Source organism: Crinia signifera, chromosome 19 (assembly GCF_055691185.1).
Source record: "Crinia signifera chromosome 19, ASM5569118v1, whole genome shotgun sequence".
Taxonomy (NCBI): Eukaryota; Metazoa; Chordata; class Amphibia; order Anura; family Myobatrachidae; genus Crinia; species Crinia signifera.
In genome coordinates, this window is record NC_139226.1 from 110650175 (window position 1) to 110670593 (window position 20419).

The window sequence follows — 20419 nt, forward strand, 5'->3', positions numbered from 1 at the left end:
TGCCAATGTATGTCAGATATAGATAGCTGGCTGATTTTTATCACCCCAGTTCAGAAATGCTATTACCTGCAGTCTGTATGCAATAAAACCAGGAATGGCAACATGACCCATTCCTCCAGGGAGATACTGTATTTTTCTTTTCTTTCACAGTTACATTTTAATATGGATTTAATGAAAGCTTTGTTATACATTCATTTCACTGATCTCATGTTACGTTCCTCAATCATTGTGTGACAAATATTTCCCTGGTAACGTAGTTAATTTTGGAACATCTATAAAGTTTTGCAGAAAACATTACTTTCAGCGTCTTAGTACTGCTTATAAACTGACAGAGGCAGTGGCTTAGCAATAGCCCCTGCAGTCACTGTGGACGGCTTGAGGCACTGGGGCTATAGCAAGATACTTGTCTGCGGTCCTGTCGCTCCTGCTAGCAATGAAAATGTCCCCTCACAAAATGCCCACCCCCTCTTAGAAAACAGTCAATATGGATGCTAGGAGTGGTGGGTCAGAGGTGACAGTCTCTGGCGGAGGTAGTGGCACCTGGAGGGAGGGGGGTCCACAAAAAGCAGTATCAGTGCTCTGAAAGCTTCTGGTCATGCCCCTGTCCCTCCGTCTCCTGTCAATAGATGCTGTGCATATGCTCACAGCGTCTATTCACTGCTGTCACAGGGGAGATGTCCAACCTCCCCCCCCCTCCCCCCACGCGCAGACTGCGGGATACTGCCAGCCCCATGCAAGACACAGGACATTCACCAAAAGTCGTGGTGCTGTGCTATTGTTACGCCTCTGGGTGGGGTTGCCAAACCTGTCCTGATGATCTACCAACAGTTCAGGCAACCTGTGGATCTATAGTAGAAATGAATGCAGTAGGTTTGAAAATGTGACAGTTAGTAATGACTACAGCTGTGCACCAGCTAGGTGGTCTGGGGAATGTGACAGTTGGTAATGACTACAGCTGTGCACCAGCTAGGTCAGGGGTGGCCAAACCTGTCCTCAAGATCTACCAACGGTGCATGTTTTCCATGCAACCTGTGGATCTATAGTAGGAATGAATGCAACATGTTTGAAAATGTGACAGTTAGTAATGACTACAGCTGTGCAGCAGCTAGGTGATTTGGAAAACCTGGACCGTTGGTAGATCTCGAGGACCGGTTTGGCCACCCCTGAGCTAGGTGGTCTGGGGAATGTGACAGTTGGTAATGACTACAGCTGTGCACCAGCTAGGTGAATTGGGAAACATGGACCATTGGTAGATCTTAAGGACCAGTTTGACCACCCCCAGTGTAAAGGTGACCATACACCTACAGATTTATCTTCAGATCTGGCTGGTTGGAACAAAAATCTGGTCATTTCTGAATGACAGTTTGTCAGTTTTCCAGCATTTCCAAGCAAATGGTCAACTGTCATCTGCTCTCATCCATAACCATGTTTTTGTTCCAACCAGCCAGATCTGAAGAGAAATCTGTAGTTGTTTGGCCACCTTAAGATATGGGCACACATTTGTATATACTTTTAAGTGGATAGCTAAGGGGAGGAATCAGTACAACCACCTCAGCTATGGACCCCATGCCATGGTGGCCTTGGTGCAGGTAAGGAATGGTTACTAGGGGCGCAACTTGATGCTTAGAGACAACCAACATTTTATTGTGCCAATGTTGTCAAATTCTCATTCTACATCCTTAAGTAGATTGTTTTGGCTTCCAAAGCGACAAATTACATTTTGCTGAAAGGAAATATTCTAATTTGTTTGTGCCTCTAAGATTTAGGATATTACAGCCAAACTCTCAGTCGAATTGGTGTTAAGCTGGCTGACATTTTGATTCACAGTACAAACATTTTTATTTAAAAGCATGAAATTTGCATTCATTTGTGAAAGACTTCTGTCACATTCAAAACAACAAATTTGTCTTCATTTCTGTGTCTAACAGTGTCACATGCTGCTTACTGAATGAAGCCATGGAGGACAGGAAGTCAGAGGCAGCATGCTTGTGTTGTTGGCTCATGTAAGTCTGGGCAGGGTGGACTGGAATGATGCATCTTCTTCTGTTTCCAGAAGGGAAGATTCTTGGTGATCAAGGCTCATTACTGTGTGAGGCCAAGGGGCCGGACGCACTAAGCTTCAAATAGGGATAAAATGGAGAGTGATAAACAGCCAGCCAAACATCTCCTATATGCCATGCTACAGGATGGATTTGAAAGATGTCAAACAGGAGCTGATTGGTTGGTTGTTCATCACTCTCCATTTTATCACTATTTGAAGCTTAGTCCAAAATGAGTGTATGGTACAAATACAAGGGGACACATTGCAGAATTACCAATTGTGCTGTCTGGACCAAATACTGGGGCAGATTCAGTCCAAATTTGACCCCTACCCCGATGTCTCCAAAGTGCATTTACAGGCCTCAGCTGCAAGTGCCACAGTGACAGTCCACTGGTGTCCAACCAGTGTTTCATGGGCTTGCCCACAAACATGGTGGGCGCATCCCATGGAAATGCTGGCTGGACGCCTGCAAACGCAGGCCTGGCCCTGTCTGCCTGGGGCAGCCGGATGATGTCACATGATCTCAGCTCCCGCCCTGAATGAGTTGGGAAGCGTCCATCAGAAAGGTAAGTACGGGATCACTTTTCATCACAAACAGAGGAAAAATCAAGATGTGTCCTCCGTGCAGGCACACGTGAGCGGATGCATAGGCGTAGACATTTGTTCGCTTCATGGCACTGGGATTCAGGCAACGTGGTGGGTGTTCGTTCGATGAGGCCACATGTACCTGCTTGCTAGGAAGCCTAGCGAGCAGGTCTGAATGACCCCCATTGTTTTTTTTTTATTTACACAAGTGTAAACGGATTCAGTATGAAATCCCGGCGGTTGGGATCCCGGCGTTCAAAATCCCGACGCCGGAATCCCGACCACCGAAATCCCGACAAGGGGGGGACCTGGATCGCCCCCCCTTGCGGGCTCGCCGCGCTCGCCACGCAGCGGGCCCGGTGCCTCGCTACGCTCGGCAGGCTAATTTATTCTCCCTCCAGGGGTGTCGTGGACACCCACGGAGGGAGAAAGTGTCGGGATTTCGGTGGTCGGGATTCCGGTGTCGGGATTCTGAACGCCGGGATCCCGATCGCCAGGATTTTAACTGCATCCCGTGTAAACAGCATGAAGTATGATGATTTATGCATTGGTGCAGCACGGATGGTGTAATGGTTAGCATTACTGCCTCGCAGCACTGAAGTCATGGGTTCCATTCCCACCATGGCCCTAACTGTGTGGAGTTTGTATATTCTCCCCGTACTTGCGTGGGTTTCTTCTGGGTACTCCGGTTTCCTCCCACAATCCAAAAATATACTGGTAGGTTAATTGTCTCCCAACAAAAATAACCCTAGAATGTCTGTGTGTGCGTGTACATGTGGTAGGGAATATAGAGTGTAAGCTCCACTAGGGCAGGGACTGATGTGAATGTTCATATATTCTCTGTAAAGAACTGCAGACTATATATGCGCTATATAATAAATAAATAATTCATCATATACAAATTAAATACTTGTGGAGTTGAACCTTACTACAGGCATTATCATTAAGACAGTTTAAAAAAAAAATATTTAATGATTTACCCCCTAAGACTGGGGTTCCCAATATTTTTAGTATCAGGGCACCCCCCTCCCCCTCCACCACCACCACCACCACCAAAAAAAAAAAAAAAGCAGAATAAATAGAATATTAAGTAGATTGGGTTTATTTGCAATTCTTAGGGGGGTATTCAATCTGGAGGTCCCGTTCTCGGTCAGCTCAACCGAGAACAGGCAGGGGTGTTGAATGTCCTGCCTGCAGCAGGACAAGTATGGGGCGTGGCCACGAGTTGCGGCCGGAAAGAGGCGAGCTGCAGCCGGCAGCTCGTCACTTCCTGGCCGTTATTGGCAGAACAAGCCCGGCAGCTTGCCGAGATACCCTGCTCAATGCTGTTGGGGAAGACAGCATTGAATACGGCCCGGCGGCCATCTCCCCCATGGATTTGCTTCTGTTTGTACATATTTTATGATTAGCAGCTACCAGCACTGGTTTTGCCCATAAATAATTAACCATAAATTATTTTAATTGGTCCAGGACCACCAACCCAGGGCACCCCTGCAAATTTCCCGAGGCACCCCAGGGAGCCACAACACACAGTTTGGGAACCACTGCCCTAAGATAAAAAAAAGTATGTGCACTTTTGAAATTGTGTATGTTTATATAAAATTAAAGGCCCATAACACTAAATTTGTCTGAAAGAAAATATTGTAAGCCTTTTCATTCTTTATAGAGACTCGACAACTGGCTGCTGACATTGAAGTGTGGTCCTTGCAAATGGTGCTCCCCCTCTCCCTTACTCTTTCACTTTACCACAGCCACATACACATCATCCTCCTCTGCAGCACGAACACCTCCTTCACATCTCACCCCATCTCCTGAGCTCTCCTGACCTCATTCTCCTCTTCCATAACAACAAAGACAAAACATTGATAAATAATTTTTAATATTAACATTTTTTCACTCTCAATAAGTCCAGATCCTTTAGTAAAGTTGTGCCTTCAATTTACGCACTGGAATCTGGGACCGAATTATTAAGTTAATTACTCCTTTACTATCTATTATTCTAAACGTGGATAGAAAGCTTATTCTAGTACAATAGACAAAAGCATCCCCACCCTTCCTCACCTCTGTTCATCAGCTGCTTTTAAAAATCATGTATTATAATAGGCTTGGTTTATTACCAGATGTCGAGAAAGGGGTTGTTCATTTCAATGGAAGATGGGGTCGACATATAGAACAACTACCAATAGAGATTAAAACTCAGATAGCATACATATATGAACCCATATCATGACATTTTCATTGTTAGATTGTTAAAATGCTTTGTGCCAGACCAACAAAGCAACTAAGTACACCTATTAATATTGTAAGATGTCAGTATGGTAAGGATAAGACCATTGAAAATTCTTTTATATTTTTTGTTTCTTTTCATTTGTCCCAGTTTTATTAATATCTTCCCATGTGTGTTTCCCCACCCTCCCTTATATCCCCTAGTTATGTAATGTTATCACCCTTTATATCGGACTTAAAAAAATTAGGGCCTATTTTGCTAGAAGTATTGTAATGTTATTTTTAAACAATAAATAAATACAAACATTGATAAATCAAATAAAACAATAAACCCCTTCACAACAACCTATCCCACACACAAGATACTCTTACACAACAAACACAAATAAAGACAAGACAGAACTTCAAATAATACAGGACCAAGGCAACACAATAAAACAAAACAACTTTCAATCCCAGGCAAGAAGTGCAATATTATCTCTCCTCTCCCACAACTGTGTAACCAAACTCCACCACAAATGCCACCAATGCACGTGTTCCCAGCAGTACAGTATGTGGGTGTATTTATATCAACATGATGATGTCACTGTAGCATGTACGTTTTCTGACCAATTGGAATGTGCTGAGGTAATTATTCGCATTTTGGCAACTTGTGATGTGAATAAAGGCGCAACTTGTCATGGGATTTGACGAAGGGTGCAAATGGCAGTGTCATTACATTTGTAGTTGAGTGTTTTGTGATGCATTTTACTGTGAATTCTGCAGCGATTTCCCAACTCCAACACATATGGCAATAAGGGGTGATTAAGGGCAATTTGTTAAATTCTCCAAAAACAAACCTTATTAAACCCTTGAGTGCGAACATCATCTGTGAGCAATGTGTAAAATATCCTCTAAAAATTTCACATTTGTTATATAATTTCAAATAAAAACTGTTGAGTAAAAAAAGATTATATTTCCTATGTAAAGTAAACATTACAGGTTATTTTATTGAATAAAAATGTTTGCTTGGCAATCTTCATACCTATTTGACCATTGTGGATACCAGGGCCTATCCTGGAAGCGAACTTCAGCACACTCTCTGCATCCATGCTTACCATCCATGTTATGTTAGTACATTATTATTATTATTATACAGTACAGTATATACAGTACAGTAGATTACATGTCAGTTTTCAATTAGTGTAATATCTTTTGAATCTGCTAAGGTAAAGATACAACCTTTGACTCCAATTATGCACTTGGTACAGTAATACTTAGGATGGACATAGATTTACACCATAAGCAGGTTTTCTCAGATAAGGCGAAACATATATTCATATATAATCACCTTCAATCAACCAAGGCAGTAAATAAGCCTCAGCCTTGTACCATCTCAATATACAACTCTACGGAACTTCAAATGAATTTAAAGCATCAGATGATTGTTTTCCAATAAGGGTCAAACAGAGGACAAGAGAGCATTAACACGGGCTACACATAGTATAGCTATAGACACAGACTTTACTGCTAATAAATATGCATTACAGGATATAAAATGTATAGACCTAGCAGGCACTATATGGAACTGTATTATTCATCCTAACAGTAGAGAGTCACCAGACTAAACTACTAATTTAATGTAACGTATAAAGAGAAAATACTGTGTACATATATATTTTTCATTTACACATTTGGGGGTTATTTTCAATCAGAATCAGAATCAGAATCAACTTTATTGGCCATGTGTGCTTGCGCACACTAGGAATTTTTTGTGGATTACAGTGCAGCATCAAGCAGGGATGAAATGGGGGGGGGGGGGGGGCATTACATGCATTCCATTGAGACATTATACGCATTACATTGAGAGCATTTAGACATCACTTGCGGGGATCACATCACATGCCTGCCGAGCTGCACAGCGCCTAGGCAGCCATCAGCGGCGCCACTGGTCGTTGCAGCAGCCAGGTAGGTAGCAATATAAGCAGGGACAGTACATTTATCACATAAGGAACATGCACCTGCTGAGCTGCACAGCGCCTAGGCAGCCATCAGCGGCGCCAGTGGTCGTTGCGGCAGCCAGATATGGTAGCAATATAAGCAGGGACAGTACATTTCTCACACCGGGAAATATATACCCGCCGAGCTGCACAGCGCCTAGGCAGCCATCAGCGGCGCCACTGGTCATTGCAGCAGCCAGGTAGGTAGCAATATAAGCAGGGACAGTACAGTTATCACACAGGGAACATGTACCCGCCGAGCTGCACAGCACCTAGGCAGCCATCGGCGGCGCCACTGGTCGCTGCAGCAGCCAGGTAAGTAGCAATATAAGCAATATAAGCAGGGACAGTACAGTTAAACAGGGATAGTACAGTTAACACATGATGCATATGCACAGTTCCTAGGCAGCCATTTGCGGCGCCATCTTGAATCTTCCTGTGAGCCGTGGGGGGGGGAGGGGTAAAGTCAGTGAGGCCGGGGGAGAGTCAGTGGATGGAGGAGGGGGGGGGGGTGCGGAGCTGCCACAGGGTTACCCGGGGTTGGTGCGGCCTGTTGGGGGGGATCCTACCGGCCTCTGGATGAATTGCCGGTGGTCCCCCTGGCTGATCTGCCTCCTGTCCTAGCTGGGGGGGGATGGGTCCCTTCTCACCGGGTCCACTGCTCTTCTTTTGCCCGGCACCCCTGTGTCCATAGGGCAGTGGAGGTGGTCCTAGGGTGTGTCCCCCGGCCGGTGGTGTTGCCGGGGGCATCCGCTCTGCTCCGCTCAATCCGGCCGCGTCACCTGCGATGCAGGGGCCGCGTCAGAGCCGGAAGGAGAGGCCGCGGCTGTGACACAATGTGCCAAGTAGCACAGCAATGAGGGCAGGATGTCATCTGAAGAAAATTGGGCCCCTTATTCCCCAACCCCAACCCACCACCACCAGCAGCACCCCGACTTTCAAAGCCCTGGGGGCAGGACTTTGTGTGTCAGCTTTGTCCCCACCTCCCAACGTGCAGATTTGGGTTGTCATCTCTGGGCTACTCCCGGAGAGGACATCCTCAAAAGTAGGCAAGTATTATATAGAGGCAATCATTTACAAGGCAACATTTCAATACCATGCTGCACTGCAGGTGGGGCAGATGTAACACAGAGTTAGATTTAGATGGGGGTATGCAAACTCTCACAATCTAAAAATGCTAAAATAAAGTTATCTAACATGTGAGGGCTACATACAAAAGAAGCCAGTATTTATGTTGCTCAGAAAAAATGGCTGGCACTGTGGGAGCATTGCTGACATTGTGGGGGCATACTTATTGCTGGCACTGTGGGGGTGGTTTATTTTGCCGCAAGTAGCTCACACCCCCAAAAAAAAGGTTTGAGACCACTGGTTTAGACTGACTTTTATTTGCTAAGGGGGACAAAATTATTATTTTATGATTGGCGACCATCAATTATAATATAACCTATAATGTAATATGCTACAGTAGTTCATATTTTATGGACTGTAAATATATTATTTTCACCCTGTATTACCCTCTAATTTTGTTAGCTACTTAACAATCATTCTCTTATATCTTGATATTGCATAATACAATAGTAATTTAAAAAAAAGAATATTTTCTGACATGAATTTCTTCTCCCCAACGCAGAATGAGCTACTGGTCAGGTATCCGCTCATGTGATAGACAGATCGCCCCACCCAATCAGGAGCTGTCTCTCATGTGTGGCAGTTTAGCCCCATGCTTCTTGGTGTTTGTAAACAGACGTTTCACTGCTTTACTGCTAAAAAACTGTATACCCACAAATCTTTTTATTTTGTATAAGTCAAGACAACAATGACATATATTTAACTTCACAAGATAAATGCTACAATCTTGTATAATATTTCTATAACATAGGGAAGAATACTAGGACTGAGATAAAAGTATTTTACCTATTAAAAATGGTAGCTACTTATTTGATACATATTTGCATAAAGTTTTGTTCTTTTATTCCAGTAAATGAGCTAAAGCTTGTTCCATTGCATTTAGCTACTAATTGTAGAACTGTGTTATGTTGTTTATGCTGTTTAAAGTCTGTGGAAAAAGAAATATGTGGGAATGATCATTCAGAGAGTAGTTAAACAGTGTGGATTTATAGTGAAGGACAGGGATGGGAATGTATGGCCCTTGGTGTCATAAATCACGTAATGCGTGAAGGTGAAATTATTTACAAATGAGTAAATTTTGCTGCACAACAGAGAACAAGAATAAGACCAGGCTAAGAGCAGCACATGCTAAGTCTATAACACATAGATTATAGAAGAAGTGATTTACAATGATGAGAGTAGCAGTTTTCTACAATGATGAGAGTAGCAGTGGTCTACAATGATGAGAGTAGCAGTGGTCCACAAGGATGTGAGTAGTAGTGGTTTATAGATGGAGGGCCTGCCGTCTAGGATCGCCAACCGCCAGCCCTCGCAAGCCACCAGAAGGGGACGCGCATGTACGAGACTCTTGCGCTTCCCCTTCCAATGGAGCTCCCCGCCGCAAGTCCCCGCCGATCGCCCTCACCTCCCTGCACCCCCTCCGTACCCTACCCATCTCCCTGAAGCTGGAGTACCTCTGGTGGCTGCTGAACACAATGGGAGGGATCACTGTCGAATTCAACAAACAGAGCTGTAGAAAGAAGAACATGGGCTTCTACAGAGTAATCCTCCACACTGGAGGCCTTAGTACATTCAGAAATGCGAAAACTGACTTTATCCAAATTTCTGGCTTGATACATCTCTCCCATTATGTGCAGTTACATTTATATGGCTTGCAGCTGTCTTGTGCTGCTGATTGCTGTGACATAAACAGTGATGATGAACACAATATGTGTCACTTTAGGGCCACAATGGTTCCATCTATTAGATTTACATACCTCCCAACAGTCCCGAAAACCGCGGGAATGTCCCGGTTTTCGGGGACATTCCCGCGTGCCTCCCGCGCCCGCCAGTGTCCCGCGGCGAGGGGGGGCTGTTGGGAGTCCCCCTGTTGGCTGGTGAGCAGCGGGGAATAAACGCTGTGCCACGCCCCGAAATTAGACCACGCCCCCAAAATTTTACGGCGTGCAGTGCCCTGTCCCTCCTCCGGTTCCCAAGAAGTTGGGAGGTATGGATTCATACCTCCCAACCTTTTATTTTTCAAATCGACCTGCAGCTCCGAAGGCTGGAGGGGCGGGGGCAGCCCCAGGCTCTCTCCCTGCACTGAAGAGATGCCGTGCGCATGTGTATAGCATCAGCAATCTTCCAAAGTAGCTGTGATTTTCAGCGCTCTCAACTGCTCCCCCACCCTGGGGACTCTGCGACCCCCAGGAGGGACAGTCTGTAATTAGTGGGACTGTTTTGTTGTAATCGGGACATTTGGGAGGTATAAGATTATAAGCAGATTCCTCACCAGGATTATGTTTTGTCTGAAATCTTTTTTCTAGACCCGCTAATAAAGCAATATATTGCACTGTACTTTTGTTTATTTATAGAATTCATTTTTATATAAATTATCATACTGCCACACCTCTTTTTATCCTTCATGTAGAGGTGCACTTAGTCCAACAGGCCCTACACACTAAAGATGCCAATCCTGGGGCATTTTTTTCAATCCCTGGAATTGGGATTGAAAAATGCTCAATCCCAAGATTCCCTAAAAGAAAATTGTCCCTGTGCCCCACACTGACCGACTTTTGGGGAGCGGCGGAGGGGGGGCAGGTGGCAGCGGTACGGAGTCAGGCAGCTGGTATGATGCGTGCGGCTGTGGTTAGCCTGGCGGCGAGCATGTTCCGGGGTCAGTGCCACTCTCACTTAGTTTTGGGGAGCAGGAGAAGCAGGCGGCGTCGGTACGGAGGCAGATGGCATCGGTGAGGAGGCAGGCGGCTGAAGGCGGCCCAGCGGCGAGCGGGTTCCGATGCTGGTGGTGCAGGGCTGTGGCCTGCCCAGCATGACCTATGACCGAATCACGCTGCGCAGGCCGCACGCCGGGTCGGGAACAGCCGGGCAGCATCTGAGCGAGTGCTCAAACGCTGCCCGGCATTAGACTGCACATGCGCAGTCTAATCCCGAAATCCCAGAATAGATACTCCAACTCCCTGAAGCTGGAGTACCACTGCGCATGCACAGAGTGATGCTGGTGGCTGCTGAGCACGATGGGAGGGATCACTGTTGGATTCAACAAACAGAGCTGTAGAAAGAAGAGCATGGGCTTCTACAGAGTAATCCTCCACAACAGACATCGCTAGTGTTCTAAACCAGCGGGATTGATGGACACTGCCCATCAATCTTGGCGAGCGACAGCAACGCGCAGGGACGCGCATTGCTGTCGTTATAGCCCCTACACAAACACCAATGTAGGGGCATTTTCTATGCGACTTTGCCAAACTAAGCAAAGTCGCTTAGAAAATGCCTTAATATGGGCATGTGTGTGTAGGCGCCATAAGTCTACTACTTTGCACTTGGATGGTTGTTAAATATATTTTGTATGTTTCTAAGTGAAAGGTGCATATTTTGATGTGTTTTATACTTTATACGGTTAGATATGCGCACATTCATCATGTGTAAGTACAAATGAAGCGTTTCCATATAAAATCACCATGAAAGATCCCGATGTTTATCTTTACAAACTCCCTAGGCTCATTACAGTGAGCAAGTCATTATCCTAAACCACATTGTGGATGTCTGGTGCCACCGCTAATGTTATCTAAAAGCTTGTGGCAGCAGGAGCTGGTGACATAGATTACAAGTAAAGGGGGCTATTGAGGAGCCTTGGGGCAGTAAGGGTCCCCTGGGGTAGCATTACACACGGGGTGCCCATGCTTTTCAATATGCCTGCAGCTGTAATTATTGTTACACTGTTTTGGTACACTGCAAATACAGTATACGAAAGCTTATAGAATAGTTTTTAGGTCTCAACAAAGGACCTTATTCTGGTCCATGCGCACAGTTGCGAATTCGCGACGGTGAGCGATGTTTCCTTAATGCGCATTTCTGCGCATGTACACCAGGTGCAAGCGGCCACGACTAACAGAGTGTTCGCCGGGCGCTCGAACCCACCAGTGCGGGCGCGGGTCATGGGGTTGGCGGTAGGTAATGCCCATGGGAACGCCCAGCATAATGGTAATGACCCAGTGACGAGGGTGCCCTCCAGGACTTGAGAGTGTCTTAGTTTTGCCCATACAGTACCTTCCACAGTATGTCGGTGACCATCGAATGAAGTGGGTTTGGCCCCATAGGCTGCGAATGGATATTTATACAAAACATCCATTCACAGCCATGTGGGCAAATTCACCCTACAAAAAGGGGTGCGGCGGCATGTGCGAGCGGCGGGCGGGCTTAAAATGACACGCAGGGCTGCGAACTGTGCAGCGCTGCATGTCAACCAGAATAACCTCCAAAGTACAGTTTTATTATCCATTCCAAACACTGCATTAACATTTATCTAAATAATAATGACATTTCTAGTTACATTACATGTTAGTTCAATTGGAGGTCCTAAGGTTGACTCTATTAAGGACAACATGCATTGAAGGTCGACAGAACTTAGATCGACACCTGAAATAGGGTCGACATGGCTAAGGTCAACAGGGTTGGGAGGTCGACACAAGCATTAGGCCGAAATGGCATGGTCAACAGTCAAAAACAGTGGCGTAATAATAGCTGCGCAGACCCCGCGGGGAGGCACTATGAAGCACTGCACTACTGACCAACTTTGCCCAGCTCTGTTCTCCGTAGCGGGACACGCGACCGACTTTGCCCCTCTGTTCACCGCCACTGCCGGGACCGCAGATCTACTTGTCTGCGGTCCCGGCTCTCCTCCTGTCAGGTTTCTGTTAATAAAAAGGGACCTCACAAAATGGCCGCCACCTAACAGCAGACCATTTTTGAGGATGCTAGAGGAGGCCGCCGCCTCCTCTAGCAGCCTCAAAAAGTGTCTGCTGTTAGGGGGCGGACATTTTGGGAGGTCCATTTTCATTAATAAGCTTGACAGTAGAGAGCCGGGACTGCATACAAGTGACAAGTAGATCTGCGGTCCCGGCGGCAGCGGCGAGTAGAGGGGTAAGTGCTGAGTCGAGGTGGGCTTTACTTTAAGGGGGTGGCCTTTATTTTAGGGGGGGGGGGGGGAGCGCCCGAAATCGCCGGCGGGGGGGGGGGGGTGTCCAAAAATAAACAATTGTGTGCAGCAGGTGTGAATCAGTCCCATGGTTTGTTCCAGATACAAAGTTACTTATATTTTTGATTTTCTCCCAACAGAATCAGCCCCTTAGTGAGCAACCTTTGTAAAACCTTTATTAAACTTGCATCCACTAATGAATAACAGTTTTACATATCTATTTGTATATTTTGTGAGCTGTGGGCATATTTGCAAGCTTCCAATAAATGAAGTTTAATCTTTCTTTAGTATCTGCATTTTTTGTTTTTTTTGTGTCGCCTCTGCCTGCTGGATGTCATGCTTCCTGCTGGGTTGGGTACTTAATTAAAACCCTAATTAAAATTGATCTCATCATTAGCATGCACCTGCTCTGGCTTTCTTTCTCTAAATATTACACTGTCCTGTGAAAGGTAGTAGCTCGATTTCGGAGAAGTCAACCCCAGATGTCACCTCTTCCCGTGACAGGCTCCCAAACACCTGTACAATACTGATTTGCAATTGTTAGTGACCTGTACAAGGACTGTGTGTGAGCCTCTGTGTATCTGTATGTCAAACTGTGCCATGCTCCTCATATCGCTGATTTTAATACCTCTTAGTAATCACCTCTTTAGGAAAACATTTCCTCGCATCCCACTGACACTTCTACTTCCATGGAAAGTGCTGTAATACAGGTTGAGTATCCCTTATCCAAAATGCTCGGGACCAGGAGAATTTTGGATAACGGATTATTCCGTATTTCGGAATATTTTAATATTTCAATGATGTATTTTGAAGTATCTTGCATTTATGCTGTATAAACACATAATATACACACAAATATATTTTATTACCACATAAAATACACACAAATATATTTTAATTGTTCAAAAAACAAGGTTTCAAAACGTGAAACAAAATGTGTGTACTATCTCAGCATTGAATTTGAATGCCAAGCAATCATTGTCTTGCACATATATAGTGCCAGTTACATATCATGTCCCCAGTGATGCTGTTACAAATGTCCCCAGTGAGTTTTTAGCAAAAAAAAATATTTTTTTTCACTTTCTGGAATGTCCGTATTTCGGAATAATTCGGATAACGGATATTCGGATACGGGATACTCGACCTGTATATGCCACTTACTGAGCAGATCCTACCCGAGAGCTTTATGTGTTTCTATGTGTACAGTATATCACAGGAACTGGGAGGTTTTTTATGTCTATAAATACTAATGAGTATGAGGATAAATACATTTTTGTTACCCTTTGTTGAATATTTTAAATAACTTTTTTTTTAAAATTAATGCTCCATTAATGTGATCCTTTTTAAGGTTATGAAAATCATTTTATATAATCCAGAAAAAATAAAAATTCTACTAGTTCACTAATATATATAGGGGGATATTAATTAATGCTGGCCATACATCTACAGATTGATTGTCAGATTGGGCTGGTTGGAACAAAAACCTGGTAATATCTGAGTGACAGTTTTCCAGCATTTCAAAGCAAATGGTCATCTGTCATTTGCTCTCAGCCATTACCAGGATTTTGTTCCAACCAGCCAGATCTGACAAGCGATCTGTAGATGTATGGCCGGCTTAAGATAGGAGTTCTATTTCACATGGGATATTGCTATGGGTAACCAATCAGATCATATAGATGGAGCCGCTCTCTGTCAGTCCGCCAGAGCATCATATCTATATAGCTGGTGAGCACTGGCAAACGCACGGGAATGGATGGGGACGCATGTGCGTCTCGCGCACTCGCGCGTCCCATTACCGCCCCATTCTGGAGCATGGTGTGCCGGGAGCCGCTCTAATGAGAGTGACTCCATCTGTATCTATTATCTTCTAGAAGGTACTAAATAAATAAGATGTTGACTCTGATTGGTTACCCATAGCAACATCCGATGTGAAATAGAACTCCAATTTTAGTAATTTTCCCTCATAAGGTTAATACCCCTTTCACACCGCACAAATAACCCGGGTCTGAACCTGCCTTTGTGCTGTGTGAAAGGACTTTTGAAAAATTCTGGGTCCAGCAACCCGGCAATCCAACCCAGGTTAAAAGAAGGATTTTACCCAGGTCGGACCTGGGCTGCTGTGCAGTGTTAGCGGGAAACCCAGGTCGAGCGACCGAGGTCCCGTTCACACTAGGGAGGAGTCAGCATCAGCTCCAAGCGCTGCCTCCTCCCCTACCGCTACCCCCCAGCCCGATGATAAGCCACCTCTCTAGCCACCCACCCACCCCTGATGACGTCAACGACCCTGGACGGACCCATCTATTGAGTGCTGCTGTGGGAGTCATGTGACAGTGCAGTGGTAGTACTGTAGTTCCCAGTTGAGTGTAAAGGCAGATGGACTTACTAAGATAGATCGGAATTAATAGTCTGAAGTATGAACACATCAAATTAAATTCTGTAAGGTAAGTCAAATTTGAACTTAAAAAAAACAGCTCCATTTATGTTTATTTTTATCTTGTTTTACTGCAAATGTTTAAACACATGAACATACTCGGGTAATTCTAATTAGGTGCAAGTTGGCTCATTTTCACGGCAAATTTGCATTGACAATTGCAGTCCCAAGCCAATTCCAAACTAACAATCCATTCTTTTTTACGCAGGAAATAACGGCAGGAAATAAAATGTGGTTGCAAAATCTTGGGTCACAGCACAGAAGCTTTGATACATCCCTCTCCCAGTGGATAATAATTCTCCTTAAAGTGTTTGTATAATGTGATCGATAAACACCTCTCTTTTCAGTTAAAGGTATCGAAAAATATTTTTAAAAAATGATGTGGGATATATACAGTATATAGAGGTGTTGTAATATGCTGAAAACTTGCTGGCTGTCATCTTTTTTTCCATTAATAATAGAATTCAGACCTTTACACCTTTTAAGAACATATAATACTTTGCTTATGGCAAATAATAATAGCCTTTTAAATTATTCTGCTAGCTCAATTGCCATGTTTTTGAGGTATTAAGAATGATTTCCCACTTTTTCAGGCAATTTTTTTTTTTTTACAGATTTCATTTTCTTCAAAAGTCACATGACCTTACATCTCTAATTGGATGTAGCATTTTTTGGGTGTGCACATTCCTGCTGTGTTTGCAGGTTTCATAATGTTCGCTTTGAAAACTCACATCTAATTGGACTGACCCCAAAGTTTTCCTGTACCGTATATATATATATTTTTTTTTTATTCATTTTGGTGAAACATCTCTCACAGAAACTTATTTAATTCAGCAAGACAAGATCTATAAATCCGAAAAACAGTAATAATGTTTTGGTACTAGACCAATTACCCAGTGACATTAACATTTATGCTCTTTTTTGTATTCCTTTCATTGTGTAAAAAAGGCAAAGCTTATCTTTGTACAATGGCTCCCCACTCACTAGTTACACCACTGACCCAGAGTCAAGAGTAGAGGTGCACAGATCTTTGTAAAGCTAAATAGACAGAGGCAATCACCAAGCAAGGTGTGCTAGGTCCAGACATCCTTCATACCACATAGGGGCAGAGACCAACGTTGCAAAAAACTTAAAAATATGAAGTAAGTACTTTAGCTTCTCCCATGCTTTGTACAGGGAAGATACCACAGAAAAGCCCCTGTAATGGCCAAAGCAAACTGACTTATTATTACAATTAAATATATTTTCTTTCTTCTGGAAGTTCTATTCAAAAATTCAGTTTTTTTTTTATTTGTTTCTATTTTTTTTTAATTTGCATTTGGATGTCCAAACTTTTATTTAATTTTAAACAGCCATGAAAAATAATTTCTATCGTCAAAATGAGTAGCGATACAAAATAATTTTTTTTGGGCTATATGATAAACAGACTGTGAGGTTACTGTATAGCAACCAATATTTTGTCTCTATAGCATCCCAGAAAATGATAGAATCTGCTTGGTTGCTATGGGCAATATCAATGCTTTTAATTTTTTTTTTTTTAAATTTGCCCCTGCATTTTAGAATTTCTCTATAGCAGGTGGTACATTATATATTCTCACTGTGGGGGAGATTCTCTAAGCTAAAAATGCGATAAAAACCCCGTTATCGGGTTTTTACCGCATTTTGGGATGCACTAAGCATCCCCTGCCAGGTTACTGCGGCGGGGGGCATCACCAGAAAAATCTGCAAATGCCCCATAGAAGCCTATGGGCTTCTACTGCAACCCTTCGCCTCCCCGCACCGACCCACCGCCGCCCCGCACCGACCCCTGCCACCCCGCATCGAACCCCCCTCACCTGTGTCCGGGCAGCACAGTACTGTGACCTCCTCCTCCCTGCTCTGATCCTCTTCCGGGTGCAGGGAGGAGGAGAGCCCGGTGCAGCAGCACTGGGTAAAGAAGGGAGGGGAGAGCCGCCAGGTCGCCATGGGACCCGATGACTCTCACCGTAGAGGACAGCTCTTAACGGAAGAGCTGTCCTTTGCCATAATGATCGCATATGTTAGTGCATATGCGATAATTATGAATGCGATGGGCGGCGATAGGGGGCGGAGCTGGGGTGCGGATGTTAGAACATCCCCCCCTGTAGCACAAAACTCACATAATAGATGGATTTACTGCCAATATAACAATAAATGTGATCATGTCACAACTATCAATAACGCTGAGTCTCAGGAAACAAAAACTTTTTTTCAAGAATATTTAATTGTTATTTTCTATTATTTCATAAAAAAATAAAAAAAAAATATATATATATATATATATATATATTGAAATGAATATGAAACTGGAATCATGAGTCGAGCTTCCAGTTTCAGCGGGCATGCAGAAGCCGATAAGGCGGAACACAAATGCACTCCTTGACCCTTAACTGGCCTGGCAAGACATAAGAGACACTAGTCTTCTAGCTGCCGGCCAGTGTTGCCAGTAACCGAACGTCTCCCGCTGTCCCAGAAATGTATTTTAATTTATTTATATTTTTGTTAAATAACTGTAGCTGGAAAAAATAGATGACGTGCACATAAGATTGAAAATCTTCATTGTAGAGGGGTCTTTAAATGCATAGCCTATTTAATGTAAGTATTTGTGTATTAGGGAATTTATAATAAAACTCTAATGAGGCAGCGACTGATGTGAATGATTAAATACTCTCAGTAAAGCGATGCATGATGTTAGCTCTATATACAGTAAATGAAGGTTAATAATAATGTTAGTTGTAATAAGTCATCCAGGCATATAACAACAGGCAGATTGGAGAAGTAGGTTTCTGTACTTGAATGGAGATTTCCATGCTTAGATGTCCAACAGAGCAGGGGTTTCCAACCACTGTCCTTAAGTCACACTAAAGCTGGTCGGATTTCGATGAATCAGATGAAAACTGGCAAATTGGATGTGTTAAAGCTCCGATGTGGGGGCCACGTGTGCATCTGATCGGAGATCCTAGATCAGTAGTGATGTACTAAGGATCTATCGGGGCTGGAGCCTTGGCCGGGATTGCACGCTATATATCAAATGGTTCAAGAGCGGCAGTTGTAATGTATGGGGGCCTTTACAATCCATGGGTTTAATAGCTATACTTGACTTAATTCGACCTCATTTATTTGAATTTAACCATCTATGTACAAAATATGGATATCGCTAAATCCTGGAATGTTAGCCACACTTAAAAAAAAAAACACCTATCTGCCAAACCACCATCGAGCAGGGTGGCCAATTAGGAAGCCATGGACACTTACCAATCGGGCATTTGGGGCAACTGGGCAGGCATTTCAATTAGCTGTTATGTCTTTGTCAGAGGTCCCTGCAGGCAGTGTACACAAATGCAGATGTACCTACAGATGGAGCCTCTCTCATTCAGCCGGGGGCTGGCGATAGAATTGCCAGCCACCAGCCTCCGCCAGCCCCCGCTATCTGCCAGAAGGGGCATGCACGGAGGAGACGCATGCGCACCCCGTTACAACGGAGCTCCCTGCGTCCTCCCCACCGCTCCAACCCAACCCCCGCTGCCTCCCCGTAGACGGGTAGGGTTTCCGCTCCCCACCGCCGAGCGACTGGGATGCGCGTGTGCATGTGAGATGCTCGTGCGTCCCAGTCAAATGGAGCTTCTCTACACCGGCCATTGCTAGCGGGGGCAATCTGGTGATTCCCGGTGATGAATGAGTGGCGCGCCATCTGTATGTATCTTTCAGATGTATCAGCATCGGCTGTGCTGCCGGGCCTTATCTTATATGTCTGTAAAGTGTCACCTATGCTGTTCACAGACATATCAGTTGAACACATCCAAGTGAAATAATTAGCTCCACCTGTGGATCTTTCCAAATCTGTCAGTCAGTAATGAGTGCACCTGTCGGGTGACCTGAAAAATGTGAACTCTGTGGGGTCCTGAGGACCGAGTTTGAGAACCACTGTTGTAGGGCAAACATTTCAGGCAGCAATGTCTTCCATAATGAGTTCCTGTTAGTAAGTTGGCAAACAGAACTTTGAGTTTCCAGCAAACACATGGTCATATATTCCAGATTTACTACAAAAAAAAACACTTTGAAAAAGACTCTGGATTTTTTTTTTTTTTAGCCCAAATTGTTGTTTTTAGTGCGAAAAGACAATATCACAAACTGCATGTTTGATGGTTTTCTTTGCGGCAGGGGGCACTGGGGCACATACAGCCGCTCAGCGATCAGTCTGGACCCCTGCTAGGAAGAAATGCCAATGCCACATTACACAAAGATATTGTTATTATTTTTTCAGCTTTCCATTCCCATTAGAGACACTGATTTCAGATAAAAAAAAAAAGTACATTTACGGAGACACAGAGCTCAGGACATTGTGTGTCTCCAGCTACACTTAAAAGTAAATCTATGCCTGATTGAGGCTTTTATCTGCTAGAATGTAACGCAGGAGTAGGAAAGCCAGTATTTGCGTGTCTGTGTTATTGTCAGTATTGTGACCGAGGAAAAAATACAATGCAGTCGAGCAGTGAGCGCCGCAATACAGCCGGAAAATGGTACTCGCTCACCTATTTCCAGATGCCAGCCAGTCGGGAGGAGGGGTGGGGGGTGGGGGGGGGTGGTAATGTTGCCTAAATTGATAGCAGGGGTTGCCGTTTCCCAATCAGCTGCACATGCTATGGGAGAAATATGTTATGACTATTTACAAATGGTAGTTTTTAATAATCAATTTGTAACTGCTTCTAAATATAAATGATTAAACAGCCACAAAGGTCAGATCTGACACTTGTACTGGCTGATTTTGAAAGTGCCAAGGGGAGCTTTCAGAATGATTTGCGGCTTCTGCATTTCCATTAAAAACTGATTTTGTAACTGTATTGTGCAGATCTTTCTGAAGAGAACTGAAAATGGGGGGGTGTATTCTGGTTGATTCGCAGCAGGGCTGCCTTCGCACGGGGAACAATGTTTTTGTACTGCGCATGCGCCTTTCTGCGCACGTGCACCCAAGGCAAACAGACAGTTCCGCCGGGTGCATGCACCTAGGACAGTGGGCGGGGTGCAGGGGGCGTGGG